Source organism: Schistocerca nitens, chromosome 8, assembly GCF_023898315.1.
Source record: "Schistocerca nitens isolate TAMUIC-IGC-003100 chromosome 8, iqSchNite1.1, whole genome shotgun sequence".
Lineage (NCBI taxonomy): Eukaryota > Metazoa > Arthropoda > Insecta > Orthoptera > Acrididae > Schistocerca > Schistocerca nitens.
This window is the reverse complement of record NC_064621.1, coordinates 598,152,195-598,174,162: the sequence shown is the minus strand read 5'-3', so window position 1 is coordinate 598,174,162 and position 21,968 is coordinate 598,152,195. Positions and strand designations below refer to the sequence as shown.

The 21,968-nt window shown below is 43.6% G+C and overlaps 1 protein-coding gene across 2 annotated transcripts in view; it reads right to left on the bottom strand.

Moving 5' to 3' along the window:
- Positions 1–21,968, bottom strand: part of LOC126198891 (transient receptor potential protein) — a 439,251-nt gene that overhangs the window by 282,488 nt on the left and 134,795 nt on the right. The window lies entirely within an intron of this gene.

Genomic DNA, 21,968 nt, shown 5'->3' with positions numbered 1-21,968 from the left:
AATTATAATAATTAATTTTCGCCAAGATGGTGATGACCGTCAGATAGGTTCCTTTGTACGAAGGACGCCATTAGAGCGAGGATACATCGGCTGGGATGCAGATGCACCACTCGGGTAATGGCAGACTGACAGAGCTTTGAAGTTCTCCCAGAACTCAGTAGTAAAACTCACGTCTGTAAGTAGGATCATGTACGGGGCTTCCGAGGCTCCACGTCTTTGCGGTCCTCTAGCTAAATGAAATGGTGGCCCTTTTTAGGTGTACACTAATAGGTGAAATACGTCCTAACAAGAAACAGAGGAATTTGTATTTAAATCTTGTTGGAGGGTGGTGTATACATTCGGGGAAATATGCAGCTTGTTCTGGAAAAGCATACAAAATGAGTCGACGTTTTAAGCACCACTATATCCCCGTCACTCACCGACTCTAAAAGTCACACCAATGAATTAATAAACCCAAAAGAATTCCTACACTACTGAAAAATAAAATTGCTACACGAAGAAGCAATGCAGATTATAAACGGGTATTCATTCGACAAATATATTATACTAGAACTGACATGTGATTAAATTTTCACGCAATTTGGGTGCATAGATCCTGAGAAATCAGTAACCAGATCAAACACCCCTGGCCGTAATAATGGCCTTGATACGGCTGGGCACTGAGTAAAACAGAGCTTGGATGGCGTGTACAGGTACAGCCGCCCATGCAGCTTCAGCACGATAACGTAGTTCATCAAGAGTAGTGATTGGCGTATTATGACGTGGCAGTTGCTCGGCCACCATTGACCAGGCGTTTTCAGTTGGTGAGTGATCAGGAGAATGTGCTGGCCAGAGCAGCAGTCGAACAGTTTCTGTATGCAGAAAGGCCCGTACAGGACTTGCAACATGCGGTCGTGCATTATCCTGATGAAATGTAGGGTTTCGCAGGGATCGAATGAAGGGTAGAGCCACGGGTTGTAACACATCTGAAATGTAACGTCCACTGTTCAAAGTGCCGTCAATGCGAACAAGAGGTAACCGAGACGTGTAACCAATGGCACCCCATACCATCATGCCGGGTGATACGCCAGTATGGCGGTGACGAATGCACGCTTCCAATGTACGTTCACCGCGATGTCGTCAAACACGGATGCGACCTTCATGATGCTGTAAACAGAACCTGGATTCATCCGAAAAAATGACGTTTTGCCATTGGTGCACCCAGGTTCGTCGTCGAGTACACCATCGCAGGCGCTCCTGTCTGTGATGCAGCGTCAAGGGCAACCGCAGCCATGGTCTCCGAGCTGATAGTCCATGCTGCTGCAAACTTCGTCGAACTGTTCGTGCAGATGTTTGTTGTCTTGCAAACGTCCCCATCTGTTGACTCAGGGATCAAGACGTGGCTGCACGATCCGTTACAGCCATGCTGATAAGATGCTTGTCACCTCGACTGTTAGTGATACGAGGCCGTTGGGATCGAGCACGGCGTTCCGTATTACCCTCCTGAACCCACCGATTCGATATTCTGCTAACAGTCATTGGATCTCGACCAACACGAACAGCAATGTCGCGATACGATAAACCGCAATCGCGATAGGCTACAAAATGATCTTCAGGGTCATCATCTAGCAATGAATTAAGGGCATGCGTAGAGCCTGAAACGACAATACCGGAAACGCGCTTCTGAACACATTAGTGAATCACTTCCTGAAACGCCTGACAAAACACGCAACTGGACAACTCACTGACGAAGAAGACGAGGAACGAGCCCATTTCTTGAACGAGTACTTTACTATTGCAGAATTCAACAGAGCCCTGTTATTTGGGGAGGTTCGTGCGTCAGGGTTTGACAATATTCACTGAAGAGCAAAAACATTGTGATCACCTCCTTCACAGCTTGTTTGTCGGTTTTTGGAACGAAATACATCAATGATTTTGCATTACAGGGATCCGACAGTTTGTAGCTAGGTTTGTGGAGGTATGTGGCATCAAATCTCTACGCACAGGTCACGTAATCCTCGTAAATAAGGGGCCACTGATTTGCGCACCCGATAGCGACCCAGATGGGTTCCATAGGATTTACATAAGGCGAATTTGGTCGCCGAGACAGCAACCCTTAGGTCACTATAATGGTCTTCAAAGCATTGTAGCACAGTTCTGGCTCCGACACACAGACAGTTATACTGTTGAAAGATGACATCGCCGTCGGGGAAGATATCAAGCATTAAGGGATGCTGATGTATGTGATCTTCTGGCGAAGATGATGGGTGCGAAACTCATTGAAAATGATTGGTACGCAACTCATTGAAGATGATGGGCACGAAACTCATTGAAGATGATTGGTACGCAACTTATTGAAGATGATGGGCACGAAACTCATTGAAGATGATTGGTACGCAACTTATTGAAGATGATGGGTACGAAACTCTTTGAAGATGATTGGTACGCAACTTATTGAAGATGATGGGCACGATACTCATTGAAGATGATGGTACGCAACTTATTGAAGATGATGGGCACGAAACTCATTGAAGATGATTGGTACGCAACTTATTGAAGATGATGGGCACGAAACTCATTGAAGATGATTGGTATGCAACTTATTGAAGATGATGGGTACGAAACTCATTGAAGATGATTGGTACGCAACTTATTGAAGATGATGGGTATGAAACTCATTCAAGATGATTGGTACGCAACTTATTGAAGATGATGGGTACGAAACTCATTGAAGATGATTGGTACGCAACTTATTGAAGATGATGGGTATGAAACTCATTGAAGATGATGGGTGCGAAACTCATTGAAGATGATTGGTACGCAACTCATTGAATATGATGGCTACGAAACTCATTGAAGATGATTGGTACGCAACTTATTGAAGATGATGGGCACGAAACTCATTGAAGATGATTGGTACGCAACTCATTGAAGATGATGGGCACGAAACTCATTGAAGATGATTGGTACGCAACTTATTGAAGATGATGGGCACGAAACTCATTGAAGATGATTGGTACGCAACTTATTGAAGATGATGGGTACGAAACTCTTTGAAGATCATTGGTACGCAACTTATTGAAGATGATGGGCACGATACTCATTGAAGATGATGGTACGCAACTTATTGAAGATGATGGGCACGAAACTCATTGAAGATGATTGGTACGCAACTTATTGAAGATGATGGGCACGAAACTCATTGAAGATGATTGGTATGCAACTTATTGAAGATGATGGGTACGAAACTCATTGAAGATGATTCGTACGCAACTTATTGAAGATGATGGGTATGAAACTCATTCAAGATGATTGGTACGCAACTTATTGAAGATGATGGGTACGAAACTCATTGAAGATGATTGGTACGCAACTTATTGAAGATGATGGGTACGAAACTCATTGAAGATGATTGGTACGCAACTTATTGAAGATGATGGGTATGAAACTCATTCAAGATGATTGGTACGCAACTTATTGAAGATGATGGGTACGAAACTCATTGAAGATGATTGGTACGCATTTTATTGAAGATGATGGGCACGATACTCATTGAAGATGATGGTACGCAACTTATTGAAGATGATGGGCACGAAACTCATTGAAGATGATTGGTACGCAACTTATTGAAGATGATGGGTACGAAACTCATTGAAGATGATTGGTACGCATTTTATTGAAGATGATGGGTACGAAACTCATTGAAGATGATTGGTACGCAAATTATTGAAGATGGCGGGTACGAAACTCATTGAAGGTGATTGGTACACAACTTATTGAAGATGATGGGTATGAAACTCATTGAAGATGGGTAGGAAACTTATTGTTGATGATGGGTACGAAAATCATTGAAGATGATTGGTACGCAACTTATTGAAGATGATGGGTACAAAACTCATTGAAGATGATTGGTACGCCACTTATTGAAGATGATGGGTACGAAACTCATTGAAGACGATTGGTACGAAACTTATTGAATATGATTGGTACGCAACTCATTGAAGATGATGGGTACGAAACTCATTGAAGATGATTGGTACGTAACTGATTGAAGATGATGGGTACGAGACTCATTGAAGATGATGGGTACGGAACTCATTGAAGATGATTGGTGCACAACTCATTGAAGATGATGGGTATGAAACTCATTGAAGATGATTGGTACGCAACTCATTGAAGATGATGGGTACGAAACTCATTGAAGATGATTAGTACGCAACTCATTGAAGATGATGGGTACGAAACTCATTGAAGATGATTGGTACGCAACTCATTGAAGATGATGGGTATGAAACTCATTGTAGATGATGGGTATGAAACTCATTGAAGATTATTGGTACGCAACTTATTGAAGATGATGGGTATGAAACTCATTGAAGATGATTGGTACGCAACTTATTGAAGATGATGGGTACGAAACTCATTGAAGATGATTGGTACGCAACTTATTGAAGATGATGGGTACGAAACTCATTGAAGATGATTCGTACGAAACTCATTGAAGATGATTGGTACGAAACTTATTGAAGATGATTGGTACGCAACTCATTGAAGGTGATGGGTACGAAACTCATTGAAGATGATTGGTACGCAACTTATTGAAGATGATGGGTACGAAACTCATTGAAGATGATTGGTACGCAACTTATTGAAGATGATGGGTATGAAACTCATTGAAGATGATTGGTATGCAACTGATTGAAGATGATGGGTACGAAACTCGTTGAAGATGATTGGTACGCAATTTATTGACGATGATGGGTACAAAACTCATTGAAGATGATTGGTACGCAACTTATTGAAGATGATTCATACGAAACTCATTGAAGATGATTCGTACGAAACTCATTGAAGATGATTGGTACGAAACTTATTGAAGATGATTGGTACGCAACTCATTGAAGGTGATGGGTACGAAACTCATTGAAGGTGATTGGTACGCAACTCATTGAAGATGATGGGTACGAAACTCATTGAAGATGATGGGTACGAAACTCATTGAAGATGATTGGTGCACAACTCATTGACAATGGGTATGAAACTCATTGAAGATGATTGGTACGCAACTTATTGAAGATGAAGGGTACGAAACTCCCTGAAGATGATTGGTATGCAACTCATTGAAGATGATGGGTACAAAACTCATTGAAGATGATTGGTACCCAACTCATTGAAGATGATGGCTACGAAACTCATTGAAGATGATTGGTACGCAACTTATTGAAGATGATGGGTACGAAACTCATTGAAGATGATTGGTACGCAACTTATTGAAGATGATGGGTATGAAACTCATTGAAGATGATTGGTATGCAACTGATTGAAGATGATGGGTACGAAACTCGTTGAAGATGATTGGTACGCAACTCATTGAAGAAGATGGGTACGAAACTCATTGACGATGATTGGTACGCAACTTATTGAAGATGATGGGTACGAAACGCATTGAAGATGATTGGTACACAACTAATTGAAGATGATGGGTACGAAACTCATTGAAGATGATTGGTACGCAACTTATTGAAGATGATCGGTACGAAACTCATTGAAGATGATTGGTACGCAATTTATTGACGATGATGGGTACAAAACTCATTGAAGATGATTGGTACGCAACTTATTGAAGATGATGCGTACGAAACTCATTGAAGATGATTCATACGAAACTCATTGAAGATGATTGGTACGAAACTTATTGAAGATGATTGGTACGCAACTCATTGAAGGTGATGGGTACGAAACTCATTGAAGGTGATTGGTACGCAACTCATTGAAGATGATGGGTACGAAACTCATTGAAGATGATGGGTACGAAACTCATTGAAGATGATTGGTGCACAACTCATTGAAGATGGGTATGAAACTCATTGAAGATGATTGGTACGCAACTCATTGAAGATGATGAGTACGAAACTCCCTGAAGATGATTGGTATGCAACTCATTGAAGATGATGGGTACAAAACTCATTGAAGATGATTGGTACGCAACTCATTGAAGATGATGGATACGAAACTCATTGGAGATGATTGGTACGCAACTTATTGAAGATGATGGGTACGAAACTCATTGAAGATGATTGGTACGCAACTTATTGAAGATGATGGGTACTAAACTCATTGAAGATGATTGGTATGCAACTGATTGAAGATGATGGGTACGAAACTCGTTGAAGATGATAGGTACGCAAGTCATTGAAGATGATGGGTACGAAACTCATTGAAGATGATTCGTACTCAACTGTATTGAAGATGATGGGTATGAAACTCATTGAAGATGATTGGTACGCAACTTATTGAAGATGATCGGTACGAAACTCATTGAAAATGATGGGTACGAAACTCATTGAAGATGATTGGTATGCAACTTATTGAAGATGATGGGTACGAAACTCATTGAAGATGATGGGTACGAAACTCATTGAAGATGATTGGTACGAAACTTATTGAAGATGATGGGTACGAAACTCATTGAATATGATGGGTACGAAACTCATTGAAGATGATTGGTACGCAAATTATTGAAGATGATGGGTACGAAACTCATTGAAGATGATTGGTACGCAACTTATTGAAGATGATTGGTATGCATCTTATTGAAGATGATGGGTACGAAACTCATTGAAGATGATTGGTACGCAACTTATTGAAGATGATGGGTACGAAACTCATTGAAACGTTACGACAAGACGACGCCACCACTCGGCTGCTAACCCGAGAAGATTTCATCAGTGGGATGCAGATGGTTAGCAGCTGCCAGCATGTTTTCGGTTAGTACCACAGGTCCCACGAAAGTGCACAATACTGCTCCCACCAGCCTGCATCCGCGGCGCTCTGCACGTTTCGAGCCGCCGTTCACCTGAATGACGGCGTTTGCGGAGACGACCATCGACCTAATGAAGCAAAAATGCGATTCATCCGTAGGGCCGAGAGTTTCTACTGATCGACAGTCGAATTCCGGTGGCCCAGTGCTCACTGCAGTCGTAATTGACGATGTCATTGTGTCAACATGTGAACACGTAGGGGTGGTCTGCTGCGAAGCTCCTTGATCAACAATGTACGATGTGTTCCGAAACTCCAGCATGGCGCTCTTTCGGCTGAGATGCCACAGGTCACCATCTATTCTACTTTACAGCGCAGACAAGGCTCCGAACCCCATGTTCTGTGAAGAGTTGTGGACGTCCAACCATTTAGCGTCTACTGGTAGTTTGACCGTCCTTCTACGTCTTTCCATTGATGCTAACGACAGTAGCACGTGAACATTCGGCCGTCTTCGCCGGTTTCGTTTTACAGGCTCTACGTCATAATAATCTGCCCTTTGGTTCAAATGGCTCTGAGCACTATGCGAGTTAACTTCTGAGGTCATCAGTCGCCTAGAACTTAGTAAACCTATCCTAAGGACATTACACACATCCATCCCCGAGGCAGGATTTGAACCTGCGACCGTAGCGGTCGCTCGGTTCCAGACTGTAGAGCCTAGAACCGCACGGCCACTCCGGCCATCTGCCCTTTGTGAAAGTCTTATCTCAATGGATTTCCCCATTTTCAGCCCATATGCTCGCTCACCGTCCATGTCTTCTTCGCGTGCATACTTTTGTTACCGCGTCGCGTACCTGCAACGCCACCAGACGGCATCCAACGTCATGGTGGTCAGTGGTCACAATGTTTCGGTTTATCAGTGTGTATTACCGCATACTAGCCTAAACAGGGCAGGAAGGGAAGTGCCGTTTCTGCAGCCTTTTTAATAATGTTTGGAGCAAAACAACCTGATTGGATGACTTCACGAATAGTGCCGATAATAAAACGCAACAAACCGTCTAATGAAGGAAAATTGTATAGGTCAATAACAGTCCTGAGTTGTGTACAACTAGCGTGCTGGAACGGATGTTGAAACGTAGACATGAGTGGTGCTATGAGCACCACGGGTTCCTCGACAAACCAACTTGTTTTTTTCGGCGAGAAGGTTGTGTAACGCCCAAATACTGAGAATAGCATACAAAAAGGGGAGATAAAAGGAAAGCATTATCACACATTCTTTATCAAACATCTATAGAATAAATTCAAAATCATATGAACGAAGGTTAAATCCAAGAAAAAACTCAGTCACAGATAACATTTACCATGGAAGAGAGCTGTAGCCGCATCGAAAAGGAAATTCAATGCGACTACAATGCAACTCGGATATGGAAATGATTCAGTTAGTTAGTTGCTCTTCAGTCGCTCTAGAGTACTTTAGCGATAGTTGTCTGGACGCAAAGGCTATTAGATTGTTTCAGTATTGGAAGTTTGATAATTAGTGAGGTAGAGTGTGAAATATTGCTCAGTCATTCGACTGATGAAAGTTAATCTTTACCGTTCTGAACGCGACGGTATAGCAAGACGAGTGTTAGACTTCGATGAATGATATTGGTTTGTCGGACTTAGCCTTCGTACTGACGAACAGTTACAAATCTTGAGAGCAATGGATCAACGACAGAAAAACAATTCGTAGTCTTGAGTAGGACAAAATAAAACGAAGACACGAAGAAAGACAAGTACACCGGTTAGTCAAAAGTTGTCGTCAGTTTCACGATTACTGAACTGAAGTTAATCTTGAATGACATATCGGTTCGCGTGTGTTGTAGGGACAAACAATTAATTACAGAAAGAACAATAATATCTGAGTCAAAAGGTAAATCTTACTTGTCGCCTAACTCTTTAAACATTTTAAGTGACTAAGTGAGTACATGAATAATGGACAGTGAAGAGTGATTAGTTTAAACCAGTATTACGGCGTATTAAAAAAAATCATTTACTCCAACATAAGTTATCTCTGGAGTTACCTCGGACCGTTGTTAATAACTGGACGTAACAACGGCAAAGCAACGGAATAGTAGACAGAAAATTTTCATCCTCGCTATGTATGATGTGAAAAACGACCGTAATGAAGAAATCAAGAATCAAGATTTTATATCATCACAGAACTAACCGGACATAAAAATAAAAATAAACGATTGCAGTTTACCAGTTCGCACAAACTGAGAAGTCTCTTGCGGACAGATAACAGAATATTTCGAAACCACGAGAAGAGTTGTGTTCTTACGAGAGTTACAGGTGCTGTTCCACGTCACACCGACGGGGACGAACATCGTTACGAGTCGCGTCTCTTCCCGGCGAGTGAAGAAGGAAAGAAGGGACGTCACAGTTGTTACAGTACAGCCGAGAACGGAATGTTCGCCACGGCGCCTACCGTATGTCAGCTGTGGCTACGATTTCCGCTGACACAGCCTCGGAGTCCTATCCGTAACTGTGCCGCCGCCGGGCCTCGACCCGCGGACCTTCGCCTGCTTGGCCCTACCCACGCATCCAGAATGCTGCCGTCGCCTCCACGGGAACGCTCGCCATTGTCGGAGTCCGCCCTCAGCCCGTCAGTCGCAGTTAGTCGGATGGAATAGTTAAGGACTTACGGTTACCAGACATCCTCGGCAGGAGAGCAATCTCTTACCATGAGCAATTTAATCTTCAGGTTGGAGAAGTTTTATTTGCACAGAACATAGGAATTACATACACTGAAGAACCAAAGAAACTGGCACACGTGCCTAATATCGCGTAGGGCCCCCGCGAGCACGCAGAAGTGCCGCAACACGACGTAGCACGGACTCGACTAATGTCTGAAGTGGTGCTGCAAGGCTGTCCATAAATCCGTAAGAGTACGAAGGGGTGGAGACGTCTTCTCAACAGCACGTTACAAGGCATCCCAGATATGCTCAATAATGTTCATGACTGGGGAGTTTGGTGGCCAGCGGAAATGTTTAAGCTCGAAGAGTGTTCCTGGAGCCACTCTGTGGCAATTCTGGAGGTGTGGGGTGTAGCATTATCCTGCTGGAATTGTCCAAGTCCGTCGGAATGTACAATGGAATTGAATGCCTGCAGGTGATCAGACAGGGTGCTTATCTACGTCTCAATTGTCAGAATCGTATCTACACGTATCAGGGCTCCCATAACACTCCAACTGCACACGCCCTACACCATTACAGAGCCTCCACAAGCTTGAATAGTCTCCTGCTGACATGCAGGGTCTATGGATTCATGAGGTTATCTCCATACCCGAACACATCCATCCACTCGACATAATTTGAAACGAGACTCGTCCGACCAGACAACATGTTTCCAGTCATGAACAGAGTAATGTCGGTGCTGACGGGCCCAGGGGAGCAATAAACCTTTGTGTCGTGTAGTCATCAAGGGTACACGAGTGGACCTTCGGCTCCGGAGCCCATATCGATGATGTTTTGTTGAATGGTTCGCACGCTGACAGTTGTTGATGACCCAGCATTTAAATCTACAGCGTTTTGCAGAAGGGTCGGACGTCTGTTGAACGATTCTCTTCAGTCGTCGTTGGTCCCGTTCTTGCAGGATCTTTTTCTGGCCGCAGCGATATGGGAGATCTGATGTTTTTCCGAATTTCTGTTATTGACGGTACACTCATGAAATGGTCGTACGGTAAAAACCCCACTTCACAGCTACCTTGCAGATGCTGTGTCCCATCGCTCGTGGGCCGACTATAGCATCACGTTCAAACTCACTCAAATCTTCGTAATCTGCCACTGTAGCAGCAGTAACCGATGTACCGAATGCGCCAGACATTGGTTGTCATATATAGACGTTGTCGACCGTAGCGCCGTGTTCTGCCTATCTACATATCTCTGTATTTCAATACACATACCTAGACCAGTTTCTATGGCACTTCACTATATGTGGAAGACTATTTTCGGCAGCTATAATTGACATATTCAAATCTGAAAGAATTTTTATATATATTTACAATAACATTTTCAACGCTTTCTTATATTCTAATGTTCAACGTACATTCAAAGGAAGATTTTACCCTTAACCGTATGTGGTGCAGGTCTCATATAACCTTGGATATAGAGGAACTGTAATATTAGAAACCATAATTATGGAACATCCAACGTCAAAAGTGCAATTAAATGTATCAGAGGTACACATACCTCGCTGGAGCAAACGCGTAAGTGTCGCGTCAGGCACCCAATGATAACACCGTGCATGTGGAACAAATTCAAAAAAGTCGATGTTAAAATGCATTTTGTATACCAATGTTACTTGCTCTGTCCTTGGTGACAGCTGACGTCGCACGGTCCAACAGTACTTTCTTTCCACGTTTATATAATATACAGGGCGTAAGAAAAATGTACGGCACAAATTGGACTATACATGCCTCACACGTAGACGAAGAAATTATGTCACATGAACATCTGTCTGGAAACCCTTTGTTTCTATGTTCAAACTCATCTTTTCCAGCTCATCGCCGGCCTCGTGGCCGAGCGGTTCTAGGCGCTTCAGTCCGGAACCGCGCGACTGCTAATGTCGCAGGTTCGAAACCTGCCTCGGGCATGGATGTGTGTGATGTCCTTAGGTTGGTTAGGTTTAAGTAGTTCTAAGTTCTAGGGGACTGATGACCTCCGATGTTAAGTCTCAGAGCGCTCAGAGCCATTTCAACCATTTTGAACCAGCTCATCAATCATGGGAAACACACACGAACCGAACGCACCAGCATGCCACGTGCAACTCTACTTCACAGAAGATGTTCATTATAGCCTCCGTGGTCATTGATACATACATCAACCTGCCGTCGTAGTGAACCACGGATTCGCTCATGTATCACTGGAGTATTGCGTATTCTTTCGCAGCCTTCCATAGTACGAGCACAGGGACTCTGAAAATCTTGTACTGGGATTCCATACACAAGGCTTTCAAATGACCCCATAAATGAGATAACTTCGTCTGTTGAGCCTGGGTGGAAGAAAGCAAGGCCCTACCAAACAGTCACCAATAATGCCGGCCCAAACACTGACCTAAAAATTTTATTGATGACCTGCTTGAACAGTTGCTTGAGGACTGACGTCTGTCCATACATGTCGACTGTGAAAAATTACAATCTGATCTGAAAAGGCGCCTCGTCTGTGAACAGCACATTTACACTAAAATTAGGGTTGACACTTTGTCGAATAAACCATTCGCAGAAGAGTAGCCGTGTGAGAGTCTCAGCTGCTGATAGTACCTGCACAGGCTGGAAAGGGTACGGATGCAGCTGCTCCTCGTGTAACACTCGCCAGATAGTCACGTGGTCAACATTCAGGGTTGCAGCTACACGTCTCGTACAGGCACTAGGGTCGTCGTCAACTGCATGAAGTATTGTCTCCTCCCGTTGAGGTGTCCTCGTCCCTCTAGGTCTTCTCAGGTCGCGAGTATCAGGCTTCAATGCTCCAACTTCCCTAAGTCGACGATCAATGGCTTCAAACGTTTTTCTGTCGGGGCACCTTCGTCCTGGAAATCTCTCCCAGTACAAACGTCGAGTGCGAGCGCCATTGCCTTTAGTTAATCCATACAAGAAATGGGCACCTGCCATTTCTGCAATTGTGTGGACTGCCATTGCTCGAGCCAGGTCTGTGACTGGCTCTACGTAGTAACCCGTGTGCTTGCAACGGTCCCACTGATCGCTCGAACAATTGACGTTCCTTGCAAACACGCAATGGCGAACGTCGCATGGCAACAAGAACATGTAAAACAAAACACTGGCGGTGCACAACGTAACCAGATGTCACCAAGAGTGCACGTTCCCCATGATTCTAACGTTCTGTTCTTATGTGTTTCCCACGATTAATGAGTTGGAGACAGTGAGTCGTAACACGGAAACAAAGCGTTTCCGGACCCGTGTTTGTGTAACAAAATTTCATCGAGTACGTGTGAGGAACGTGTCCTGCAATTTGTGTCGCACATTTTTGTTGCAGCCTGTATACAATGATACAGTACTCTACACTTGTAATATCGTTTTCATAATGTTTTAAAACCAATTTAAAACGATGTTTTATATTAAGAGTCAAGAAATGACTGTGGTAAGGTATCTCAAAACACGGTCCTAAATTCCACCAACGTTGTCCTCCCTTGATTATATTGTTTAAAAATGTAGATCACTGGTCCTCAAACTTTATTGCTCAACAGCCCATACTGAGAATGGGGGAGCGACACCTGGGGCCCATATGTACCGATCTCTTTATTCATTGCTAACCTACATAAATTAGAATGCTATGAACTATCAACGAACCATAGCTATGGTAGGGGCGCGAAAACCCGCACGTCGGCTAGTAGGTACTGATCGTTGACAGTCCTCACCATTCGAACATCGAGCGACGTGGTGCACTGGTTACCACACTGGACTCGGATTCGGAAGGATGACGGTTCAAACCCGCGTCCGACCATCCAGATTTATGTTTTCTGTGATTTGCCTAAATCATTCCACGCAAAAACAGGGATGGGTCCTTTGGAACGGCACGGCCGATTTCCTTCCCCATCATTGACACAATCCGAGGTTGAGCTCCGTTTCAAATGAACTCGTCGTCGAGAGGACGTTAAACCGAATCATCGTTTCCCTTTTTCTTTTTACCATTTGGAACACTTCCTGTTGATTGTTCCTCGTTTCAGGTCGCTGCCACCCTGTGCAACCACAATCGTTATGACATTAGAATAGCCTGACGAAATGTTGCGTTGTTTGTATCACCGGGTGATTGATTAATAACAGTAAATGTTCTTATATTTAAATGCACTATGCAAGATGAGACATAATAGTAAACTTTTACTAAATGTTCTGAATGTCATTTTTCCATTCATTTTGTTGTATTATAACAGCCTTAATTTAATTTCATATTTCTTGCGACAAATATGGACCGCGTTTTAAGATGATCATCGTACAATGTATACGCACGAATCCATATTACTTCCATGTCAAAATGTATACCATAGCAGCTCATAGGTACAAGTCACGCACGCGCGTGATTTATCAGTATTGGAAGACAAACAATGAAACATCCCCCCTCTCAAATCCTCTACCCCCGGCAGTGGTCGGGCTACTTCCGCCATAGCTCTTGTGTCAAGCGGCCAACTTTTCTTAGCTCACGGCCGAATTCATCAACATCAGTTAAAATTAAATACATCTTAAAATATTACCGTCTCCGTATTTTTGTTTGTTACTGAGCAGGAAAACCGCGCTCTTAAGAATCTCTTAATGTTAGTTGACGTTCTTGAATTCGGCAGTTAGGTGCTAGATGTATATTATTACACGAGGGTTGCCGAGAAAGCAGTGCACCTCGTTTTTTTTTTCTCAGTCGAAAACAATGCTACGAATGCGAAACGTTACGTATGTACTACACTCCTGGAAATTGAAATAAGAACACCGTGAATTCATTGTCCCAGGAAGGGGAAACTTTATTGACACATTCCTGGGGTCAGATACATCACATGATCACACTGACAGAACCACAGGCACATAGACACAGGCAACAGAGCATGCACAATGTCGGCACTAGTACAGTGTATATCCACCTTTCGCAGCAATGCAGGCTGCTATTCTCCCATGGAGACGATCGTAGAGATGCTGGATGTAGTCCTGTGGAACGGCTTGCCATGCCATTTCCACCTGGCGCCTCAGTTGGACCAGCGTTCGTGCCGGACGTGCAGACCGCGTGAGACGACGCTTCACCCAGTCCCAAACATGCTCAATGGGGGACAGATCCGGAGATCTTGCTGGCCAGGGTAGTTGACTTACACCTTCTAGAGCACGTTGGGTGGCACGGGATACATGCGGACGTGCATTGTCCTGTTGGAACAGCAAGTTCCCTTGCCGGTCTAGGAATGGTAGAACGATGGGTTCTATGACGGTTTGGATGTACCGTGCACTATTCAGTGTCCCCTCGACGATCACCAGTGGTGTACGGCCAGTGTAGGAGATCGCTCCCCACACCATGATGCCGGGTGTTGGCCCTGTGTGCCTCGGTCGTATGCAGTCCTGATTGTGGCGCTCACCTGCACGGCGCCAAACACGCATACGACCATCATTGGCACCAAGGCAGAAGCGACTCTTATCGCTGAAGACGACACGTCTCCATTCGTCCCTCCATTCGCGCCTGTCGCGACACCACTGGAGGCGGGCTGCTAGCGCCATTCGACGGCCAACACCGCGGTTCCTGGTGTGTCCGCTGTGCCGTGCGTGTGATCATTGCTTGTACAGCCCTCTCGCAGTGTCCGGAGCAAGTATGGTGGGTCTGACACACCGGTGTCAATGTGTTCTTTTTTCCATTTCGAGGAGTGTATTTGAAGCCTCCTGAGTCAGCGCGCCAAGTTTCCGTCACTTCCGACAGATAGCGTAGCTGCAGGACAGTTTAAAAACTGCGTCTGTAGGTGATGTTCGTTACAAGTAAAGTGCTGTCTTTGAATTTCTCACTGCAGAGAAAGAAACTGTGGGGAATTTTCACAAACGCTCGTGCAAAGTCTATGAAGCATCTCCCGTCGACAGAAGTACAGTTAGTCGCTGGGCACGGAGGGTGACGTCACCAGTAGGCGGTTAGGCGGAGCTCCACGATTTGCAGCGGTCGGGGAGACCAGCCACGGCTGTCATTCCTGACTTGTTGCAGCCTGCTGATGTTGTCATTCGCGAGGACAGACGCATTACGACTCAGCAAAGGAAGTGTGGATGCAGTTATGTGCATTCTCGGATATTCAAAAGTGTGTCCAACATGGGTCCTGCGGTGTCTAACGGTGGATGACAAATCGCACAGAAAAAACATTTGTCCTGATTTTTTGCAACGTCCTGAAGCTGAGAGGGAGGCCTTCTTGTCCCGGATTGTGATAGGTGACGAAACCTGGGTTCACCATTTTGAGCGCGAAACAAAACGATACTCAATGGAATGACGCCATTCCCGTTCTCCACAGAAGAAAAAATTAAAAGCAACTGCTTCCGACGGTAAGGTCATGATCACCGTTTTCTGGGACTGTGAAGGTGTGATATTCACTGAGCCGGCCGCGGTGGTCTACCGGTTCTAGGCGCTCAGTCCGGAGCCGCGCGACTGCTACGGTCGCAGGTTCGAATCCTGCCTCGGGCATCGATGTGTGTGATGTCCTTAGGTTAGTTAGGTTTAACTAGTTCTACGTTCTAGGGGACTGATGACCATAGGTGTTGAGTCCCATAGTGCTCAGAGCCATTTGAACCATTTTTTTTTTTATATTCACTGATGTGACGCCAAGGGGCGGGACCAATTCTTGTCCTGGTGGCGGAGCCAGTACTTTCACTGTGTGAATCACCTCCTCATCGTCCTCAAAATGTCTTCCACGAACGGCATCCTTTAATTGCCCAAACAAGTGGAAACCATATATCAACACATTAACAAAAGTGAAGATGCGCTTCTGGCGACTTCGGCGCCACAGCAATCCAGGAGATGTTTCACAGTAACGCTCGGCCCCACACAAGTCTGAGGACTGCTAAACGCCTCGCAAAACAGGGTTGGACAGTATTACCCCATCCACCCTACAGCACTGACCTAGTCCCCTCGGACTTCCACTTGTTTGGGCCAGTAAACGATGCCATTCGTGGAAGACATTTTGAGGATGACGAGGAGGTGATCCACACAGGGAAGCACTGATTCCACCACCAGGACAAGGATTGGTACCGACAAGGCATACACGCCCTTGTTTCGCTCTGGAGGAAGGCCGTACAGTGCAATGGAGATTACATAGAAAAACAGGGTGTGTAGATAAAACAACATTCTTTCGTGTGTGTAACTCTCATTATGTTCAATAAAGAATTGTTGAAGAAAAAATGCCGTGCATTACCTTCTGGGCAAACCTCGTACAAGGTGCGCCTGAAAAATTCGATGAATGCTCTCAGAAGCTAAGGGAAACAAGAGTTAGAAATAAAATACCTATATTGACCTTCAAAGTAACGATCATTAGCTAGAACAAACTTCTGACGTGCGTTACTGGATACCCACAACGTCTACACGCTCAACTCTCTCACTCAACCCAACATGACTGTTTTGCAGACCCTCTTTATTGTCCAGATTTGGCGCCAATACACCTCTTTATGTTTCCCAGTCTTAAAGGCTTCACAGACGCTGCGCGGTGCTTCGAGCGGTTCCACAAAGAAGTGCTCGCTGTCAACATCCGACAGCTTTACAACGATCCCCAAAGTGTTTTGTACCTGATGGTGATTACTTTGAAGACCAGTATGGGTATTTTGTTTCTAATTCTTATTTCCTTTATTTTCTAGGACCATTCACCGGACTTTTTAGACGCATCTTGTATAATACGGTTGAGAACTGTGGGCTGCAAAAATAATTGATTTTGGCTGCATGCTACCCATGGACTGCAGTTTGACGACCACTGTTGTAAACGATTTCATCTGTTGTCCGCTACAGACACATTGTATTCTGAATAATAGTATACCTTGCATTTTTAAATAAATTCTCATACTGATTGTAACAGCATGTCACGGATTACGCTGCGTGGTACAAATGCACTGTCTATAACTCTGTAGTAGTTAAGTTTTCTGTGTACGTCTGTGCAGTGCTTTAGCACCGACTGCACACCGACCAGCACGGCGCCACAAAACGTCATCGAGAGGGCGCTGATTCGCTCGCCAATGGAAAGAGAGGCCAGCGCCACACCTCCAGGAAGACAGGCTTCAGCCCCCCCCCCCCCCCCCCTGTCAACGCTGATTTAACCAGCCCACCCATCGCTGGTCTGCCGAAGAATCGCCAACTGTGTTTTTTAAATTTCTGGTGACCTTTTTTTAACTGTCCTCCATGAACGTCTCCCTGTTAGTCTATTTTTTACCTCCATTTTCTCCTGTTATTATGTTTTAAGTTCCCATTTATCGCCTTATGTATGTAACATTTTATTCTTATTTTAAGTTGTCATTTCACTCGGCTGAAGAGCGGCGGATTGTGCCACTGACAGCCCTCCCCTGCCCATATGGGGCAGGGGAATGATTGAAATCACAATAAAAGAAAAAAAAAAGCTGGTCTGCCCAGTTTGGTCGCAGATTTCGAGAGCAACATTACTGAGTAATAGGAAGACGTTACTTAGCCTGCATTCTGCGAGTAGTAATGGTGTATAACAGTAATTGCATTTAGGAGGCGCAGCAGGCACAAGAAGTTAAGTATTGCTCCTTCCCTTAATAGAGATATAAAGTTTTCTTTTAGTTAGGAAGTGTTTTGTGCAGACTACTTTGGATTCCTGCCACCGGCCAATGCAACTTGTCTCCTTCCTTGTTTGTGTCAGTGCTGACTCCCAGAGTAGCCGACACAACAACGTCAAACTTGCCAGTAAGCACGAAACCAGCCTTTAATCTACTGTCATAGTGTTAGCGAACATACAAACACTATAAAGGTTGCGTGGAAGTGAATTTATGGTCTGTTGATAACAGAACGAAGTCCGTTTACAACCTGCACCACGCAAGTAATGAGCAGCCCTTAGTGGCTCGCCATCAGTTTTCATTATTTTAAATATCTTTGTGACTAATGCCCTTTTGGCATATTTATTATTTTATAAATGACATATAAGTACTGCCAGTCTTTCCCGATAATTCTGTACTTATAATTTGCATCATACGTTTTTAGTCATAATTCTGTGACCAAGTTATAGACCATTCTTTAGTTTAAATTCTGAGGAAGACACTCCTAGCAGTGTTTAAACCCGGTTAATTCGTTAAAAGTTAGTGACCGAGGGCTGTCTTCTTCTAATTGTAACTATTCACGGTCTCTGAACGTGCAGTAATGTAAAATAATTTGGCAACCAAGTGTCTCCTAGAAAGCCGCTTGCTGTCACACGTGCAGTCCATTTCAGTTGCAGTTTTCACTATGAAATCTGGCGAATTATCTTATGATATTTCTAAAAGGTGTTAGTAACTTGGATTGTCTGCTTTTAAGTTGTGCATCTATTTCCAGCGACCTGACACGGTCATTTCTAGTCTCTTAATAAGAAACTGAATTCATATTGTTTTAAAATATTATGAAAAAGACCTTACAACTGTAGAGTACTGTCATCATTGTATATATTATACAAACGTGGAAAACATGTATCTGTAAGGTTCTCTAAGTAATTAAGTAGCTGCCTGCTGCCACGTGGTGGTACTCCGTAACTTAGTATAATCTGGTTGACTACTATTGGGTCGTCTGCTGTCACCGCGGACAGAGCAAGTAACATTTGTATGCAAAATGTATTTTAACATCGACTTTTATGAATTGTACCACATGTACGGTTGAAACGTCTCCTTAGAAAAATTAAGAATGACTGTGCTGGTAAACGTCCTACGTTATTTGATACAGAGGCAGCTGAGTAAACTGAACGTACTCAGACAGTTCTCTCTTTAATTATTCTGATCATTACTAAACTGACACACAATATTTTTTTTTTTTTGCGCAACGCAATCTCACTCTCAATAATCCCTACAAAAGAATGGCCCTGACGAACAATAACCTATATCTTTCATGAATCACTTACCTCACAACAATCTTCGTTACTCGAACTACTGCAATACAGCGAGCGCCAATACTGCCCGCTAAATAAAAGATTCTAACTACTGAACGCACTAACTACTGATAGGCAAAGTTAGCAAATGAAAGATTTTGACAGATAAAAAGCGATGTATTTAGCTTAATAATGTTCAAAAGTCATCATATATATATATATATCAATTCATGACATCCATCTTTACAGATTTCCTTTTTCTGGCGGACACACGTCCAGATCGTCCGCATATAGTAACCTCTCAAAACTCTGGCATCTGTCTCTCCACATCCACCACTGCTGGCGGCTCACCTCCAACTGCGCAACGCTACGCGCTGTTCACATCAGCTGCCCAACACTACAATAGAGAATATTCCAACAATGCCAACCAGCCACAAGCTGCACACAGCGCAGTCAGCGATTTTCATACAGAGGACTACGTTGCGTTACCGACATTAAACCCTAAACAGCCCACTTACACGGTTTTATCATCGGATGTCTGACGCGCCACTTGCGAGTCTGCTCCAGCGAGTTATGCGTGCGTCAGATACGTTTTATTGTACTTCTGATGTTGGATGTTCCATAATTATTTATATCTACATTACAGTTAAGTTCCCATATAGTCAGGGCTATATGACACCTGCTCCATGTACAGTGACACTAAATTGATGTGAGTCAAGGGTATGTAACACACAGCTTTTCAAAAATGTTCTTCTAAATGTACTTTGAAAATTAGAATGTAAAAGACCGTAAAAAATACTGTTGTAAATTTTAAAATATTCTTTCAAGTTTGAAGGTGGCAATTAAAGTTTGCCGAAACTAGTCGTCACATATGTAATTCATGCGATCTGGTCTAATAAAACTTCCCCAACGAGATGATTATATTTTTCAATTAAAGACTTGTTTACTGTCATGGTAGCGCCAAGTTTAATGATTAAATAAAGGTCTGTGTTTATGTTAACAGCTGGTTCGACTGCAGCTTTGTGCACTTCTCATTTGTCTCTAAGGACCACACAACGCCCCAGGAAGACTCGAGCACATCCTGACGAGCGGGAAATATTGTATCACTCCGGGTTCTCCGCAGCTACCTCTGACGTCGTTGTATTTTGGCTCCTAACGTGGAGCGATGCTGCGTTCGCCTTCTACTGCTGTTTGTGTCCTTCTCAAATGCCAAGATAAAAAAATAGAAGGGAACATCGACGGCGCACGAGAACATGAAGTGCCGTACAACACGGACCTGTGCTCCGACAGGCTCAGAAGAAATTCACCATTCAGTATTGTTTGTTTGGAAACGCTTAATAGCTTGTATGAGTGCTCAAGTTCAGTACCTTGAACACTTGATGCGGCTGGCCACGTCCGGGGAAGTTCAGCCGCCGTGTTGGAAATGTTATTTCAGGCGACGCCACATTGGGCGACTTGCGTGTCGATGACGATGAGAACACACGACGCAGAAAATCTCCAACCCGGCCGGGAATCGAACCCGGGCCCCCTGCATGGTCGGCAGACACGTTACCATTCAGGTAAACAGGCAGACACAGTCACAACAATAAACACACGAATCGTAACTCAGTGACGTGTTTGCTCAGATTTGGTACAGTAAGGACGTTATTTGTGGAACCTCTTCTCCTGTCACCGGTACAATAGTTTTCGGCGCTATTATCTTGTTACTGTTTGATGAGAAGTCAAACACTAAAGTTCAACACATATTATGTCGTTAAAGAATTCTTCGAAGGCTCTTTTCAGTGCCATAAATCAGTGTTAACAGTTCCATTAAAATGCGTATTCGGTACCATGTGTCATAATTCGGTAAGCTCTAGAATGATCTGCATTTTGTAGTCAGATTACCTTTCATTTTATATGTCACTTTCCCTAGTTTCTTGGGGTTTCTATCTCCATTTTACGGTTGCCCACCTTTTTATCTGTTCTCTTCCATAATGTTCACCCTTTTTGTATCTATGTACCGCCATATTTTCTCCATTATGTTATTTTAAATGTCTTCTATTGTATAATGTATGCCTTTCGGCTGATCCATAATGTTCACCCTTTTTATATCTATGTACCGCCATATTTTCTCCATTATGTTATTTTAAATGTTTTCTATTGTATAATGTATGCCTTTCGGCTGAAGAGCAGCGCCTATGAAGCTGCCAGCCCGCCCCAGACGAGGAACTGAAGTGCAAGTCAGTGATTTTGCTGCTGACGACGATAGTAGAGATAGCCAGCGAAAGCTCGAGGGTTTCATCCGAAATGACACGGCTTGTAAACCAAGATGATTTTACTCAAACAAGTAGTAAGTTTGCATTAAACATTCTTTTTATAGACTCTATCGGAGTGGGACCGGTGATATATAAAAAACTGTTGTGTGAAAGACGCTGTGTTATTCTGTTATTGTGTTGATATATTTAAGGGTTACCATTTGAAATGTTTCTTCATCATATAAATGTGAGTTGAGTTCAATTATCTTGTACCTTTAAGCAACATCTCGTGTTCATGAATTATTGATGCTTCATGATAACCTTTGCCGACATCAAAACGAAAATAAAAAGAAACAGTGACACCTTTTCGAAGATTCTACGAAATATAAAATAAGATGGAACGTATTGTGGACATATCATTTGCCAACGACTGTTACAGGTTTCGTCAGCAAATTGAGC